We start from the raw sequence: 16,862 nt of genomic DNA, 5'->3' as shown, positions 1-16,862 counted from the left end.
GTAGTTATGACTGAGAATGCACATGGACTTGTTTATTGTTGCACCTTTTTTTGTAGCATGACTCAAAGGACCCAGGTGTAATCCATACATTTGGCTGGGCTGGGCTAAGTTGATCTTGACATGGCTATAATAGAAATTGCTGTGTGGGATGGGAAGTGATCAAGAGCTATATCTGGGTCAGTGTCAGCCTCCTCAGACCAAAGAGCATTTCATTTCCATAGTCTCATGCCTCACACTGTGTGCACTTTTTCATGCAAGTAGTCTCATTCAACAGCATTGCATTGGCACAGGTATTCTGGGAAAAAAAAAAGAAAAAAAAAAGAAAAAAAAGGAATGTTGTATATCTGCAAATATGCATTATATAAAGAAGCCAGTAGGAAAACTATGTTAAACTAATAGAGCTCTCATGTTCAGTCTAAGAGCTACAAAAGACAGAGGCCGTAGGAAGTATTTTAAACATTTAAGATTCCAGTCTACATGTAAATTGTATTACGAGGAGCAAAAAACCAAGATGATGCTTTTTGTTTGGGTGACTGATTTAATGGCTTGCTGATTTCTAGGAAAACTGATCAGAAATCCAAGCTGTAGTCCATTGATATTTTTATTTTGTTGGTTTGGATCAAATTAAAAAAGCTCCTGTATTAGATGAAACTTTCAACACACTTGGGCTGAGCTTCAAAACGAAAGCTAAATCTGAACTCAGATACTTTTGTGAATGGCTTGGAGGCTTCATAGTATTCACTTCATGGAAATTTGCCTGGTACAGTCGTGAATGAAAGGAAGCCAAAATATTCCCAACATCAATGTAAAAAGCTCAGATGTTATTACATGGGTTCAATTTAACAATTTCCATATTGGCTTTTTTCAAAGTTTGATCCTTGATGTATTTCAGATTTCATGATTTTTGGCTAATCAAAGAACGGTTTTCACTTTTAGAGACCAGCAGTGTTTGTTTATATTTTGATTGTCTCAATGCTAGAGCTGTAGTTTGATAAAAATCGTAAAAAAAAAAAATCACAAAAAAAAACAGAAAAACAAAAAAAAAAAGAAAAAAAAACCTCAACAAAACAAAAAACCCAAACCAAAAAGAAGAAGCAAAACCTAAGCAGTTCTGAGGTCATGCTATATCATAAGGTAAAACTACAAAATAAATTTGTGGAGATTATGGGGATTAAAACATATTCATTCAGTTTTGTACCAAAACTGAAGTGCTGAGTGGCTCTTAAGGGCTCAGTTGATTATATTAAATATTTTAAAACATTTATGGGGATGATTTTAAATATGTAGAGAATTAAGTATCCAGTTCTGTAAAGGGCTAGAAAGAATCAGCTACAAATTTAGTAACAGGTTCAGACCATTTATGAATTCTGCAAAGCTCAAGCAGAAAAAGAACATACAGTAAAACTCAAATACATTTAAAAGGAATTTAAACACTAAGACATCCTTACTTCAGGGTGTTCATTTATTATATTACAGAAACTATACTGCAGAATCTGGAGTTTCCAAAGCTTTGCAGGGGATTACTTCAGGAGTTACTGTATTTGTGTTTGGCCATTAAAAATGTAAAACATTGTGGGGAAAAAGATTTTTTGTCATTGTTCTAGCAAGTACCAGATTATTTTATAAAGAGGCTTTGGCCCTGTGAGTTTTTCAGCTCTGTTTCTCAGTGCAGAGATATGGGGAGTGAGCAATTCTGTTGTCACTTGCCCGATTTTATCCTCCAAACTATGAGAAATTCGTAGCTACTATATAAATGTGTTTGTTTGTTTGTTTGTTTGTTTTAGATTCAAAGAAGCATAGGAAGCTGGATAGGAAGAACTGTGACTATTTGAACATTGTTTTGTTCCTAGCAAGGCTAATTAAACAGAAAAAAAAATAATCTGATCTTAAACCTTTCAGACCTTCACACCTGGCGGTTCATACCTTCCCTTATTTTAGAGACTTAATGTAAAGTAACGTCCTGGTGGGGCAAGATTTTGGTTAACATTTGAACAGCAGGTGTAGATCGTTTCTGCAAGCAAATAGATATTCTCACACACACACACACACACAAAAAGCAGAAATTTATCAATAAAGTAAGTGGGAAAGGAGGTATGTCACGCTCTGAAAAGCAAATGTGAGCTATCTGTTATATCACTGACTTGTGCTGGTGCATTATCTAACTGTGCTTTCCTGTTCAGGGATGTAGTTAGTGGTAGTGCAAAGCACTCAGCCTCTTGCAGAAAGGGATTTGTATTTGAATTCTATAAAGCAAATAGCACATAGGTATGTGCTTACAGATACTGCAAGTTCCCTGCTGAATATAGATAGGCTTACTCATGTGTTTTTAATTAAACATGTGTCTAAATATTCTCCTGAACGGTCATGAAGCAAAGACCAATTATTTCAAGACTATACTGGATTTTTTAAAAAATGCACCAGGGTAAGATTTCTACAGAACTTAGTTTTTTTCTTCCAAATAATTCTTGTGTAAATCACTATGTTGTTCCAGATGCCTAAGCACAATTTCAGTTATATTTTATAAATGGCACTTTCACAACAGATTTGGCAGCATGCAAAAGCAATTCAGTGAAAACCCATGATTTCATAGTGGAGTTTTCTTGAGTACAACATTTGGCATTCTGTTACAAAACAGCAAAAGTAAAACTAACCTGGACAAGCTAAAATACATCCCAGGTTTGGACTAAACAGAATCTAGTACCTATCTGCACTTCCCAAATGCTGAGTGAGTTTCTGTTCATGTATTGACAGAACAACCGTACATTTAGGTCTATTATGAATACAGTATGTGTTTGCACACAGTAAACTGAAGCAGTAAGTGTAGTACAATTATATTTAAATGTAGTGATTATGTGCCTGCCATTTCAGAATTTCTGAAGCACTTGGCATGTCTGTTTTGTAGTCTGGTAAATAAATACAAGCTTTTTTTAATTTTTTTGTCCAACCCTGAACATGTTGGAAGTCATATTTAAAAATTGTGCCTAGTTCTGATTTTTCTTTCCAGTGTGGAATTAAATTTTATACGTTCATAGAGTTATTCCTTTCAGAAAGACATTAGGTCCTTTATGAACCTGCAGTTATAGATCCCAGATATGATCTTTTTTAAAACAATTTGATTGTCTTCCCATGAAAGAAAGCTGACTTGTGAATAATGTAATAATTACAGTAAATTACATACTAGAAACTTACAAGCAATGATGTGTATATCTTTTCTTTTGGTAACATCATCTCTCCTTTTAATTACTATTTATTATTTGTATGGTGTCATTACATTATGTGATGCTGTCTTATAGCTGACAAAATGATGTGATTTCAGACAAATATGTGAAGGTCCAAAAGTAAGTCCTTATTGCTTTTAAAAGTCATCAATTGCTATGAGTTTTTAAAAAAATTACAATTAGACCACTCTTCTGTTCCATCCAAATCCTTTCTGTGCATAAGATTCCAGAAAATAAATTATTCTCGGACTGCATGAGGTCTTTTTTTAATATATTTTGTCTAGATTTTTGAAGTTTTGACATCATCAAGCCAATCTGAAAAAGTGCATAAATCCACCCAATAGATGTAAAGTATGCTGAAGGGGTCCTCTGTTGTAATAAAAATAATAATGACACTGTAATTAGAAAGGTAAACAGCTCACTTCCATTTTTTAAACCTCATAAAATTGCATCTTTTTTTACTGCAAAGGACCAATTAAGTCATGCATGTAGCTGTATTCTTGTGATATCAATGTAAAGATTACATTGTGTTTAAATGAAGATAATAGGCACACATTTAAAAAGAAGACAAAGAAATGTAAATATATTTGATTAATAAAACATTTCTATTACCACATGCTAAGCCTTTGTTTTATGTTAAGACTACGTATGGAATTTTGTGCATGCTATGCAGAAAATCTAATATTCTGAAATGGGTGTGCATTGAAGGCAATCTCAAATAATCGTGGTGCCTTACTTTTTTCATTAGTTTTCATTACAAGCTTCCGAAAGAGGTTTTCAGCTTGGATTTTGCAAACAGATTTGCAGTCAGAAGACAGTGGGATGAAACAGTTTTCTTTGTGACTGGGTCTTAGTACTCCTGTTGATGTAATGCTGAGGGCACAGTGCAGTCATATACTCAAGCAATTTCTTAGCAATGTTTTGGAATTTGTTTGTATGGGTTTATGATGCAAATCCTGTCTTATTGGATGAAGTTTTTCTGTTCTTCATACTAGAGTGTGGGTTTTTTTATGGTTGACGGCCTGAGTCTTGTTTAGTTATCTGAATCCTGATTTACAAGGATCACCATCTAGTGGACTAAGACAGAATTTCAAAACTCCAGTTTATGTGATGTCTGAGCTCATATTTTAAAAATCATTCTAAAGCCAAATCTAAAAGCACTAACCATGCTCTGCTGCAAGGGACCTTTGGTGCCTTTTTTAACATTATTTCACTGCCATTGTGTATGTCAAAGAGCAGTGATTAGTTCACTAAGTCACCCCTTGTTCCACTTGAAAAAGTACCGCTTGAGTATGAGAAAAATATGTCAGTTTCTGTCATTTTTCATGTTATATGACCTTTTACATAAGCACCAGAACCACCATGGTAGAATAATTGTGCAAAACTACTGTACTTGAGAAAATACTCAGGTAAATTGGCCAGCAGACAGCCTGCTGGTTTGCAAGTAGCAGGGATAGTCAATCATTTGAAGCAAGCATCTATACATCCAAGGAAAATTCTTTATAACAAGAAATTGAGTCACACTGTATGAAATTATATTGCCAAACTCACATAATCTGTCATGAGCTAATGAGACACAAATGTCTAAAGGGGTGGCAGGTGGAGAACTCCTTTGGCTGATGGCTCAATCTATTGTATAAAAAGAGTCCCGGGGTCCACCTTGTTGCAACTCTTCAGGTGCATGATTTAGAAGGGGTGAGGCTCAGATCTGATAATATTTTTCTTCTAATTCATTTACTGAGCTTTTTTAAAGCTGGGCTGAGGGCTAGGAGTTTGCTGCCTTCTTACTTTTGTCCCTGTATGTGTTCACTGACATCTGGGGAAGAATCAATCCACTGTTAAAATACAAGTGACCAGCAGAGCAAGACATCATCAGTTTTATTGTTTGGTTGTTGAGGTTTTGTTATCCGAATAAAGTGGACACTTGCTGCCAAACAAATATCTAGAGATCAGCATCGTACAAGCCAATACACACACTACTTAGGTAGCTTCCTTGGCACCACTGAGCATATATCTGCCCGTCAGAACAAGTCCAGTGACTTCTTAACACCCCAAACCTAAGTTATACTTGAACTGATGACACACAGATGTTAGAGCTGCACTCTAACCTAATCACATTCCCCCAGCCTCAGACTCACTTCTTTTCCTGCTCACTGGACAGTTAACAAAACATTTTGACAGCAAACTTGGTTTTCTCAGCTCCCATGGTTGCAGGGGATCTGATAGTCCTTTGGACCATGCAGGGTGCTTAACATACCCTTTTGTCTGGTGAAATAGAAATGGTGAAATAGAACCAATTTACAACAATGATCGGGTGCCTAAGAATAAGATCTGTACAAGCCAGTGCATTGGATGCAGATTTTGTCTTTCTCCTCAGGACTTACTGGGGGCCATCCTGAGGTAGATCCCTGACCAGCTAGTCAAGAAGTGGCTAAAGGTAACTTCTTCATTGTAAACCTGAATAACCATAAAACCAACTGAGAAGACCACAGATAGCCACAGATGGTTTCCCATGCATGTAAGTAGGGCTCTCAATAAACTAATGCTGTAGAAGGCCTAGATATCCAAACACGACTGGAATTAGTCCACAGACATGGAGAGGGAAGAGGTACATGTAGTCTATCCTAAAAGGGATCAAAATGTTTGCACTCAACTCAGTAGGCCTCACTTTTGAAGACTGCATTGACAAACTATTTTTTTTCCCCCCAAATTTTAATTTTATTACAGGTGACACCCTGAGAGATACACACAGTCTTGGGAAGCTGTGCTAGTGAATCCTAGGCCACCCTTTGCAGCCATAGCTAGATCACTCTAGCTTTCTTCCAAATGTCTTCTTCATCAACCACAACAGAGGAGTCTTACCAGTAGTTCCCCATGGATTTAAACTTTTTCCAATCTTTAGCTTTATCCCCCTCCCATCTTGGCTCTCATCATTTCCATCTATTATACTTTTGTTTTTCTCTTCCCCTCTGACATTACTGCATTCAATCATTCTCCTCATCTCTAGAGTTTCTCCAAATAAGCTTGTAAATGACTAAGGAAAGAACTTTTATTTGTTTATATTGGCACAACAAGTCACAGAAATACTTTTTTTTATATAGTCTCAGCCTCAATAGAATGAGTCAAACTATAATATCATGCAGAGCCTTCAACCTGGAATTTTTTTTTTTTAGGGAGCCAAGAACATTTTGGCCTACAGCACACACGCTACTTACTAGTGATCAAATATTCTTCTGGAAGCTATTTAACATTTTTTTTTTCATTAGCCTTTTATTGGGAAAATTGTTTTCTGTTTTTTCCCATGGCATGAAAGGTAGTCAGATAGCCAGCAAATTAAAATTTTCATATAGAAAATACTTTCTACCATGTAAAAACCAATCACAATTAAATGCATGCGCTGACCCATAATTGTAAAGTCTGTATGTTTGAGTCTTTCTTCACTTTCTCTTTTTTTCTTTAAAATATAAAAAGCCAATTTCTTCTGCTTACACATAAGATCTTCAAGAATAGCGGTAATATATTGCTGTAATACTGCACCATAGTTCTGCACAATGAAATGCTGCAGTAGTGTCTGATCAGTCAGTGATAAGAATGCCACGTAACTCCCATCTCAGTTTTTGAAATTGCTTATGTGATGAAGATGTATGTTCCATGAATAGGGAGGCAGATACAACTGGAAACAGTATCTGATTCATTACCACCAGGTTGTTTAACCTGTTTTTTACTTAATGAACTAATGATACAAAGGAGGCTACACTGTTCTTTAATGAGAGGTAAACAGATCTGGGAAGTTTAAGCTATGAAGAAAATTTAGAAGCATAGTGTATGTTTTCCATCTTACTAGGTTTTCTTTGCTTTGTGCTAACAGTAGAGCTCCTAGAGAAGGGTCTTCTTTGAAGTGCACATTTTCAGTAAAGATTTTTCCCTCTCAGAATTTACTGTGTAGAGTAGTAGAGGGCTTGCTTGAACTGGGAAAAAAAAAAAACCCAAAACCAACAAGAAAGATATTTTCCTTCAATAAATCTTAGGAAAAACCCCAAGTCTCCATAAAATGGACTGCTTTGTGCATGATTCCTCTTCTTCAAGAGCTCATTTTCATCCAAAAAGTATTTTGAGAGATGCTTCCTGTCTAGGTCTAATTACTAGAGCAAAAAATTATGACCATTTGTATACTACAAATGATGGCTCTCCGTAGTGTCTAATGGTTGGTTCTTCTGTGTAATCTTCCTAGTAACATTGCTGCTTTTTAAATTATCACTTTACTTTTTACTGTGGCTGCAAAGATTATCTATCTCTTTCAGTCCTGCATGGTCATATGGTCTTAATTCACCCCAAGTCAGGTCCTAATGAAGGTACTGCATTGTGCAGTTTATCATATGTGTTAACAAGTCATACTATAGATTGTGGAAGAATTTTAAGCCATGTGTAGCTTTTCTCTTCTGTCCCTTTAGTTTGTTGGTACCATTCTGGTTCAGGATTTTCCTGTGTTGAATAGGGTTGCTGGCTAACTCCCTTGCTGCCAGCAGCCTAAGTACGAGGGTGCTTTGCCCGCAAAACCCCATGGCAGACTCATGGCTACTTCAATACGCTTCTGGTTTGCCTTCAGATGTAAAACTTCCCAGATCTGCTTCCATCCCAGTAAAGGACAGCATAGCTTCCTTTCTGTTATTAGCTCATTAACTAAGAACAAGTTAAGCAACCCCATGGTAATGATCCAGATGTTGGTTTCAGTTTTATCTGCCTAGTTCTTGCTTTTTGTTGGGATGTTTATCGTCATTGAAACCATATATTTCAGAAACTGCAGAAGAGAAAGAGAATCCGCATCACTGTTTACATATGGTTAATTTTAACTTCTTTGAGCCATAACTTGGTTTGTATACCTCTCAGCTTTGAATGTATCATTAACAGCACAGGTAAAATCACAAGAATCACTACATATTATCAGGTTGAATTAAGATAAAAGCTTTAATAAAATAGCACACCAACTGTATGTTAATATAGTAAAGCCATTAAAAATTATCATTCATTTATGTTAGGGCAAAGCAGAGGTGTCACTATACTGGAAATATTTTTTTAATCCCTGCAAGTTTTACATACGTAGTGAATTAATTGTCTGTCACAGTACCTTGGAGTGATGTCTTAATTTATTTTTTTTTTTGGGGGGGGGGTGGGGGGTGGAGTGGGGGCAGGGAAGGGGGCTGTTTTCCACAAAATGCTCAACCTATTCAACCTATTTAGTGAGGCTGAGACGATGCAATCTATCCCCAAATCTGTCACAACCATAGCTGTAGTCATTTAAAATAACCAATCCAATCATCCAGCTCTTGATTGTTTGATGTTCTTTCTGGCTTTACACTTTTGATTAAGAGGCTCAGCAAAGAGGTGAAGTTGCAGAATAGCAAAGGGTTCCTTGACCTAAAGAACTTGAAGTCAGCAGGTCACTTATAGTGACTGTGATTTATTGAACAATAAACACAGCCTCACCAAACCCTTTTCTTTCCTCACTGGCCTATTTTTGCAGGCATCATGCTCTCCTTCAGAGGATACATGCAGAGAACTTTCAGAAAGATTATTTGATCTCAGTATCAAATAAAATGTATCTGTGATTGTGCCTAACCATAATAATGTATTTTACTAAACTTATTCTCAGAAATGGGATAATCTAATAACAACAATCCATGCTACTGAAGATTTTTAGCATACTGTCACGGTTGAACCCCTGCTTGTAACCAAGTGCCATGCAGCTGCTCGCTCATTCCTCCTTCACCCAGAGGGATGGGGAGGAGAATTGGAAAGGAATGTAAAATTTGAGGGTTGAGATAAGAACAATTTACTATTGGAATACAATAAAACCAAAAGAACAATAAAAACTCTAATAGTTATAATGAAAAGGAGGAAGAGTGGGAGAAGAATGAATCCAAAGGGAAGGGAGGAAAGGAAACAAGTGATGCACAGCACAACTGCTCACCACCCACTGACCGATGCCCAGCCAGCGCCTGAGCAATGGTCGGCAGCCCCAGACATGCCTCCTCCATTTATATACCGAGTATGACATCTCATGGCGTGGAATATCCCTTTGGGCAGCCCAGGCCAGCTGTCCCAGCTGTGTCCCCTCCCAGCTCCCCGTGCCCCCCCAGCCCTCTCGCTGGCCGGGCCTGAGACACCGAGAAGTCCCTGACTGAGGATAGACACCACCCGGGCGCAGCCAAACCCACCCGTGTGCTGTCAGCATTGCTCGCACAGCACAGTCACAGCACAGCTGCACCCGCTGCCGAGAAGGAACTTAACTGCACCCCAGCTGGAACCAGGACATCTACTAAAACAAAGAAAACCACTAGAGCTGATTTCACTGAAAAATAAAATTTCAGTAATGAGTCTTTTCTGGAGACAATCTCATGAAATTTTGGTCAGAGAATAAAGAGCATTTTCCTTGTGTAAGTTTTTGTTACCGAGTTTTTGTGCATAGTACAAGAACAAGAGTTTGTAATGAAGAAAGGTAAACATGCCTTTTCAAGCTAAAGTTTTTTTTGGAGGATATAAAATAAAATAAATGAAAGGGAGAAAATAGCAACAGGAAAAAAATCCTGATTGCATGGAAATAAATGTTTTCACTACTTTCATTCTTGGAAATGTAATATGTTGTATAATTATTTTAAGAGATTACTTTGAAGCACAAGTAAATTAATCACACTTTACTAAAGATCTAGGCCAAATTTAAACAATCAAATCCAGTGATGATATTTACACTATTTTTTCTAATGTATTTTTTTTAATAAGTGTCTCCTGTAGCATACAGTCTTGCTGATCTACATAACTCATGGGTGTTAAGTACAAGCTCTCTTCCCTATGTATGTACAGGTACATATGCAGGCACCCATTCTCATTCTCTCTCTCCCTAACTTTATTCTTTCTTCTTCAAAAGGTCCAAACTTTTCATAAGTGAAAAGAAAATAGAAATGGAAGGGAAGAAGGTGATAAAGTTGAGTGTTCATAAAAACAAGAAGGAAACTTTCTACCAGGAAATCTTACTGTCTAACTTTAATAAGCTCCACCAGAAGAACATGTATATATCACACATAATTTTTTCATTAAAATTACTTTTCAGATAAGTGCTTCATCTATCTCTGGGTTCAACACACTGCATTTTGCCTTGCATTAAATCAAGGTAATCTTCCACATGATAGATCATCTGGCTGCTGTTCTTACACACAGTAGTACTTGAGACTTTTTGACAGTCTTTGCCCTATGTTTAAAATTAAATGCTCTGTAAAGGAATGAAAAATAAGCTACTTCTAACCAAAACCTTTCCAAGGGAGATGGATGACTTCTATTCTGCTCCAAGAGGTTCCATCCAGCCTGTGCTGCCTCAGAGAGGGCAACTGCACCCTTGCTGCTCTGCTGCCCTGCTTTAGGGGCTCTGTGAGCCCTCAGTAAGCTCTGGTCCCTAACTGGGTGCCCAGCTGGCTAGATTCTTTCCTAAACGTGAAACTTGCAGAGCAATAAAAAGCACAGGAAGAGAAAGCCCACATACTGCGTTCCATCTCAAACTCAACCAGATTTAAAATGGACTTGTACATGAACAAAGAACGCCTCTAAGTACCAATTATCTAACAAAGACTATCAAGTTTTCAGCAAGGAACTACAAGGGTTGGAAGCTCAAGCTCTCTATTTACTTGTTTGCTTGGCACTTTAAATGAATGCAGTCTGATGCAGAAAGCTGGTAAGCTAGGGGCCAGCTCCATGTTTTGTTCAGGCGGTGTGTGTGTTTTCTGTGCCAGAAATGTAATGTCATTACAGATCTGCAGTGTCTGAGAGGAAATGTACTGACCACCAGTCCTGGGACCACTTGTGTGACATAATTTATGTTCATCATGCTCTTCCATGGTACCCCTGTGTTTCCAAATGCTTAATGCTGCTAGGACTAAATGATTTCTTTCCACTACGGCTTGAAGTGCCAGAAGGCAGGAGAAATTTAAACGCAACTAAGATCAACATTGTGAGTTTACTTGGCCTCCACATCTAGCAGCACAGTCATAAATATCTTAGGCTTCTTATTTGAGGATTTAAAAGGCCCTATAGATTTGGCAAGTTTTCTGTAACAATGCTTCTCTATGTGGGTTATAAATGCTGGAAACCCCAGAAGCTGTACTTTGCACTGTGTTTGATTGGATGGTCACGGTGTGACCACGCACTTTCCCATTCAGGTTCTGTTTTACTGTTGACTGCTGCAATGGTGACAACATCCAAATACCAAAAGCAGCAAGGAATGGTGTAATTTCAGTTCCCAGCCTGCCTCTTTCAGCTTAAAGTCTTTCTGCTTAAAGGTCAGATATTTATGCCCTTGGAGTTACTTTAATTTGTTGCCCCTGCTGGGCACATACATGTCCAAGAGCAATAGTGACCTTGCAATGCTTAAAACCCCAGCATCCCATTAGGACAGGGACATTGTCATTGGCAGGATGCAACTGGGCACCATTTCTGGCAGGGTCTCTTGATGTGATGAGGATTATGGAACATTCATGTCAGATTCATGCTGGAAGCCCTGACTCCAGCAGTCAGTCTTGCATCTGTGTCAGTGAAGCGCTTAGCCTTTTAAACACCAACAGTTACTTTGCAGTCACCAAACTGCAAATCAATGCAATTTGTATTGCTGCACATCACATAACTAATGATGTTGTCCTGTGGTGTCTGTGGTAACAGGCAGCCTTCAGATGGCCAACAAATAATACTGGATTAATTCTATCAAAGAGCCCTTTATTATACTCAGTTCATACAGTCTCCTTTACCCACAGTTATATTATGTTTTCCTCCTTAAAAAACATACTGTGGTTGAAGTTAGCGAAGTGTTTTTCCCAAGTTGTGAGTTATGCAACTTGGAAAGTATTTCTCAAAGGATCCACTATTGTTTGCTGTAAGTGACTTAGCCCCCTAAGGAAAGATAATGCCAGGCATTTGGGCAGTATGAAGAGTGCTTCAGCAGTACTGTCAATAAATATAATGACAGTCATCATTCCTTTTCGCCCCTACAGAAGATGAAGGATAAACATTCTAAATAGAGATCAACCTTAGTATTGCTGTTAGAAGTTTGTAACTGCTTTAGATAATGCTGTCTCAATTTCTGCTGGCCTTCTCCTGCAAGGAGTGCAATCCTCAGCCAGCAATATGTTGTTAGCTAAGAAACAGAGAAGTTTTAAAAAACTGCTGAAATCCCTTGTACCTCTCCTTTCCTCAGTCCCCACAGCATTTACTGAGATGCGAGAGAACTCTGAGCCATAGACATATTTTTTGCTATCACATCCCCCAACTTCCCAAGGCCCATGTGCAATGAAAAGGTTCAAAAAACAGATACAGAAAAGTGCAAAGATTGTCCAACAGCATCCATTAATTTCTTTCACCCCAATGGCATTGACTTTACTCTCGGCTTCATGAGTCATCATTTATGATCTTGGTAATTTACTGCAATGGGCATGAGATATACCACAAAATCAATGAAAATGAAGGCAAATTCAGAACTAAGATCAGGGCCTGTAAGTCACTAATGTTCGAAAATGATGGAGTGAGAATTATTACACAGACTTCTATCGGCCTCAACGGTCCATGGTATAACTTGCCCAAGTGTGGCACGCACAGACTCTTTATTGCACAGGAATCAAGCTGCAGTCTCGGCTGAACCACCTGGCCTCCTTAGCACTTAAAGATGAACTGCAAATCAATTATGAAAATAGAGTTTAGTCCATATTTATGGGCTGAATGTCCCTACTAGCCAGGCTCTAGGGGACATTCAGAACAGAAATACATTTCAGCTGCTTCTTTAAATAATTCGTTTTCCTCTGTGAAACCCTCTTGATAATTCTTGGTTCCCTGCAGATATTTCTGAATATATCATCCTGTGGTACCGCAAATACAATGAACTGCAGGGCAATTCTGGCGGCTCTTGCATGTCTTATATCCATGAAAAGTATGGTCAAGAAATGCAGTTTTTCTGTGGAAAAGGAAGCCACACACCCCCTCTGCACTGGATGCTCGTACTTGTCACTCCACAAGGGTAGTCTGGAAAGACGTTTGGGCCTGAGTAAGGCACGGTTTATATTTCTTGTTTAGATATCTTAACAACATTAAGAAGTTGCTCTCCATGAAAATCACATGTTAGAAATGTTTGCTGTTCTCTCTAATAGAGAAAAGTGGAGATCAAAATAGGCAAGTCTTGGATTTGTCATTGGAAATGGAAAATCACCAGCCGTGAGGCCAAATAATAATGTAGTTGCATCCCAACAGTGTTTTTTGTCCTTGCCAGGAAAGCTGTTCTCAAATAACCCCACTCCCTAATAAAGTTATTAAGGCTCATATTCACTAAGGAAGACAGAAGTAAAGGAATTAACTGAAAAGATACAGTTCCCATTTCTGTAGCATTTCACTGTTTCTTTTGCTTACGCCCATTTTCTGCCCATTTGCTGCACACAGCACATTCAAACACCATCTGCAGTGTCAGTCACTCTCTCCCTCTCCTAATCCCAATGTCCAGCTGGGGATCTGCTCACAGAAACAAACATGGCAGCAAGGAGGGGAGGGAGAGCTGGTGATGGTGTGAATGTGATGCAAGAGAAATGCTTGTGTAAGAAAGGGAGAAAGAAGAAATAGGAAACAGATTAAGAAATAGATATGGAAAAAGTTTGGGGAATACCATTGAAAAGTGTAGGCAGTGGACTGGAAGAAAGCTCTTCCAGGCACAGAAAGAGTGAGAAAGGTGCACCATTAGGGGAATTCTTTTAAAGCTAATGTGACAGGAGAAAATAATTTAAAACCTAGTTCAAATCTTTCATTAACTCACATTAGAGTTTAAAACAGTCCTTCAGGCTGTGTCAGGGATAGGTGCCCTGCATGGCACATGCCACAGTTTTAGCCCCATTCTTCATCTGCGGCTGGGATGTAGCTAGAGTGTGCAGAGGTGGAAAACCTAAAGGAGAGGGATGAAGAAGGGGAAAAAGAACCCTAAGTGTATGGACCACATTGCTCTTCAGGGTCAGATGGGTCACTGCTGCAGACACCTGACTTGGGAGATGGGTAGTGTTACCCTGGTCCATAGATTAGACTGAGGCTTATCATTGGAAGGGTCTTGTTATTTTTTCCCCTACAATGCCAGAGGATGAAAGATACTAAGAACAACTAATTCCAAATGGAAAGTAACATAAAACCAGTACTTTAAAAAGCGAACTCTTGTTTTTTCTTCTTTTTTTTTCTTTCTAATCTGGATGCCAGCTCTGTTACAGAGGCTAATTTGATCCTTAAATCTGTCATAGTTTAAATAAAAGAATCAGAGAATAGGGAAAAACTGAAAAGTTCGGAGTCAAACAGTTATTGAGGGTCACAGAACAGAAAGAACTTTTGTCACCCATTAGTTTTCCCTTACAGGTCCTCATTTAGGAACAAAGTAATTCCCACTGACTTCATCAAGTTTTCATACGTTCTCAGAGTTATGCAGCTGTGCTTGTTTGTCAGTAACACAATGTTTCCTGACTCAGGCCCTTTAGTCCACTTTATTGAAAGCTACGCATATGCTTCACAAAGTCATTTGATAACCCCAACAGCAACATTATATTGGTTGATAATGCTGCAGGACTGTGAGGGATGCTTGGACTTATATTCTGTGCCCTAACTGTAAGATCTCTATCCAATATTTTGAGATTACTAGAGGATTTTCATAAGGGAAAACATGCTTTTGGCAAAACCACAACAAAACTTATCCTTTTGCCTTCATTCAAGGTTACTTTTCATATAAATTTGTCTGTTACAGCAACTAAGAAAAAACTAGAGAAAAATACTTTTTGAATATTTTCATCCAAGTTTTGAGTAAAAAAAAAGATAAAAGGGAGTGGAAACAAATTATAATCAATATGTTTCGTTTTGTACTGCAGAAGGGAAAATGACTCTGCTAAGAGACTATGCATAACCTTAAGCAATACCAGATGTGGTACAGAGAAGTATTAACTACTACTCACAGTTTGGAGTTTCTTTGAAGGCAGCTAAGAACAGGTAAATTTGATGGGTGAAAGCGTTATGCCAGAAGAAGCCAGTTAATGAAGCACAGTCAGACCTGTTAAAAAACAACTACAACACAGGGCTCATGCAATTTGTAAAACGTTATGTTATCCTTTGGAATGATGATTCTGAACAAGACGAATATAGATGCTATTTTTCTTAGGTTTTCTAAGTTTTAACCTAGCAAAAGGGAAGTTTAATACAATTCTCTGAGGATGTGACAGTGGTTGCATAAATCGCTCCCCACTTCAGCCCCAACCAGACCGAGGGTGTGCTGTTTTGTAGCCCACCCATTTGCCAGCCACGATCCAAATGGCTGAGCCTGCAGGCTCCACATGGTAGAGGAAGGCAAAGGGAAAGTGCCCACCGCAACCAGGCTCCCAAAGGGGTTTCTACTGCCTACAACACCCCTTTCTGGACAGGCAGTGTGGGAGCCCACCTGAGGTGCTGCTGCACTCCTGTGGTGCCCGATTGATCTAGAAGCAATCAAGCTAACAGCATTTGCAGGGACTTTGGAGGTTGTTTAAAATGTTTTGGGGTGTTTTGTTGTTGGTTTTGGGGGGGGGTGGGGGGGGTGTTGGTGTTTTTTGGGTGGCGTTTTTTTTTTGTTTTGTTTTGTTTTGTTTTTACATTATGCTATCTGACCTGCTCTTGCCATGTAATTGCTATAGTCTTGTTTTGGAGACTGTTCGTGTGTGTCTGTAGATTCTGATGAACTGGGAAGTGCTACTGCAGTACAATTACTAAATTACAGCCTCTGTTATGTTGCATTATTCATATGTCATGCAGTAGTCTTTAATTCTCACCTCAGATGAAAATCAGCTGAGATGGTAGTTAGCAGCTGCTTCAGATCTGTCTGAAACAGGCTATCATGCAAACAAATAGCCAAAAAAAATGTTCTTTTCTGCCTAGGTATACAGAGAGGTGCTGGAGAGCTGTCTAAATTCTAGCGTGTTTCATCCAGACAAAATAAAACATCAACAATGACAACAACAAATAAAAAAGTCCAAATCAACAACTTCCCTTAAATGGCAGATTTCTCTGGACAAACTTTCCCCTTTTCACTAGTTCTAGATTGTGTTATGAATACTACAAAAACAGACTCCAGGGAACAATTCTTCACATACAGGCAGACAGGCTAAATGAGGTAAGGCTTTTGCCAGCTGTAATTTTTCTGATCTGTGATCTGTGCAGTATATTCTAAAAAGCCAAAAATATCCACATACTCTCAGAGGATAGGTCAGACCTAGATGGAAGGCCAAGAAAACTCCACAAGTTTCAACTTCAGAGCTGGCCAAAATGAGGGAGCTCAAGCTTATTAGAGCTTCAGCTCTCACATTCGGTTTCTTCGAAGCCCCTGTCTGCATCTCTTTCATCTTTTCTCCCATCCCATCCTGCATGAGCCACTACAGACTCCCTCTGTTTTTAACAAATGGTGACCAAAATCAGCAAAGCCTCTAACAGCTGCTGGGAATGGGAAGTGATATGAAACTGCATGATGATGCAAAATTAGAGTAACTCAAACATGGCTAGAAAACAGCCTTTAAAACCTGCTGCATGACTTCTGCAGGAGAGCAGTCTGAACACATCTGCTCCAGTCCCAGGGCT

The 16,862-nt window shown here is 38.5% G+C and overlaps 1 protein-coding gene across 1 annotated transcript in view; it reads left to right on the top strand.

Moving 5' to 3' along the window:
• The window catches only part of PRDM6 (PR/SET domain 6), a 79,094-nt gene extending 75,260 nt beyond the window's left edge, over window positions 1-3,834 (top strand). The window contains exon 7 of the mRNA XM_005432987.3: window positions 1-3,834. This exon is cut by the window's left edge and continues 454 nt beyond it. The gene's annotated coding sequence lies outside the window, so the exon portion shown is untranslated.
• The last annotated feature ends 13,028 nt before the right edge of the window (window positions 3,835-16,862 follow it).

Source organism: Falco cherrug, chromosome Z (genome assembly GCF_023634085.1).
Source record: "Falco cherrug isolate bFalChe1 chromosome Z, bFalChe1.pri, whole genome shotgun sequence".
Lineage (NCBI taxonomy): Eukaryota > Metazoa > Chordata > Aves > Falconiformes > Falconidae > Falco > Falco cherrug.
The sequence above is the reverse complement of the archived record's forward strand: the minus strand, read 5'-3'. Positions and strand labels throughout refer to the sequence as shown.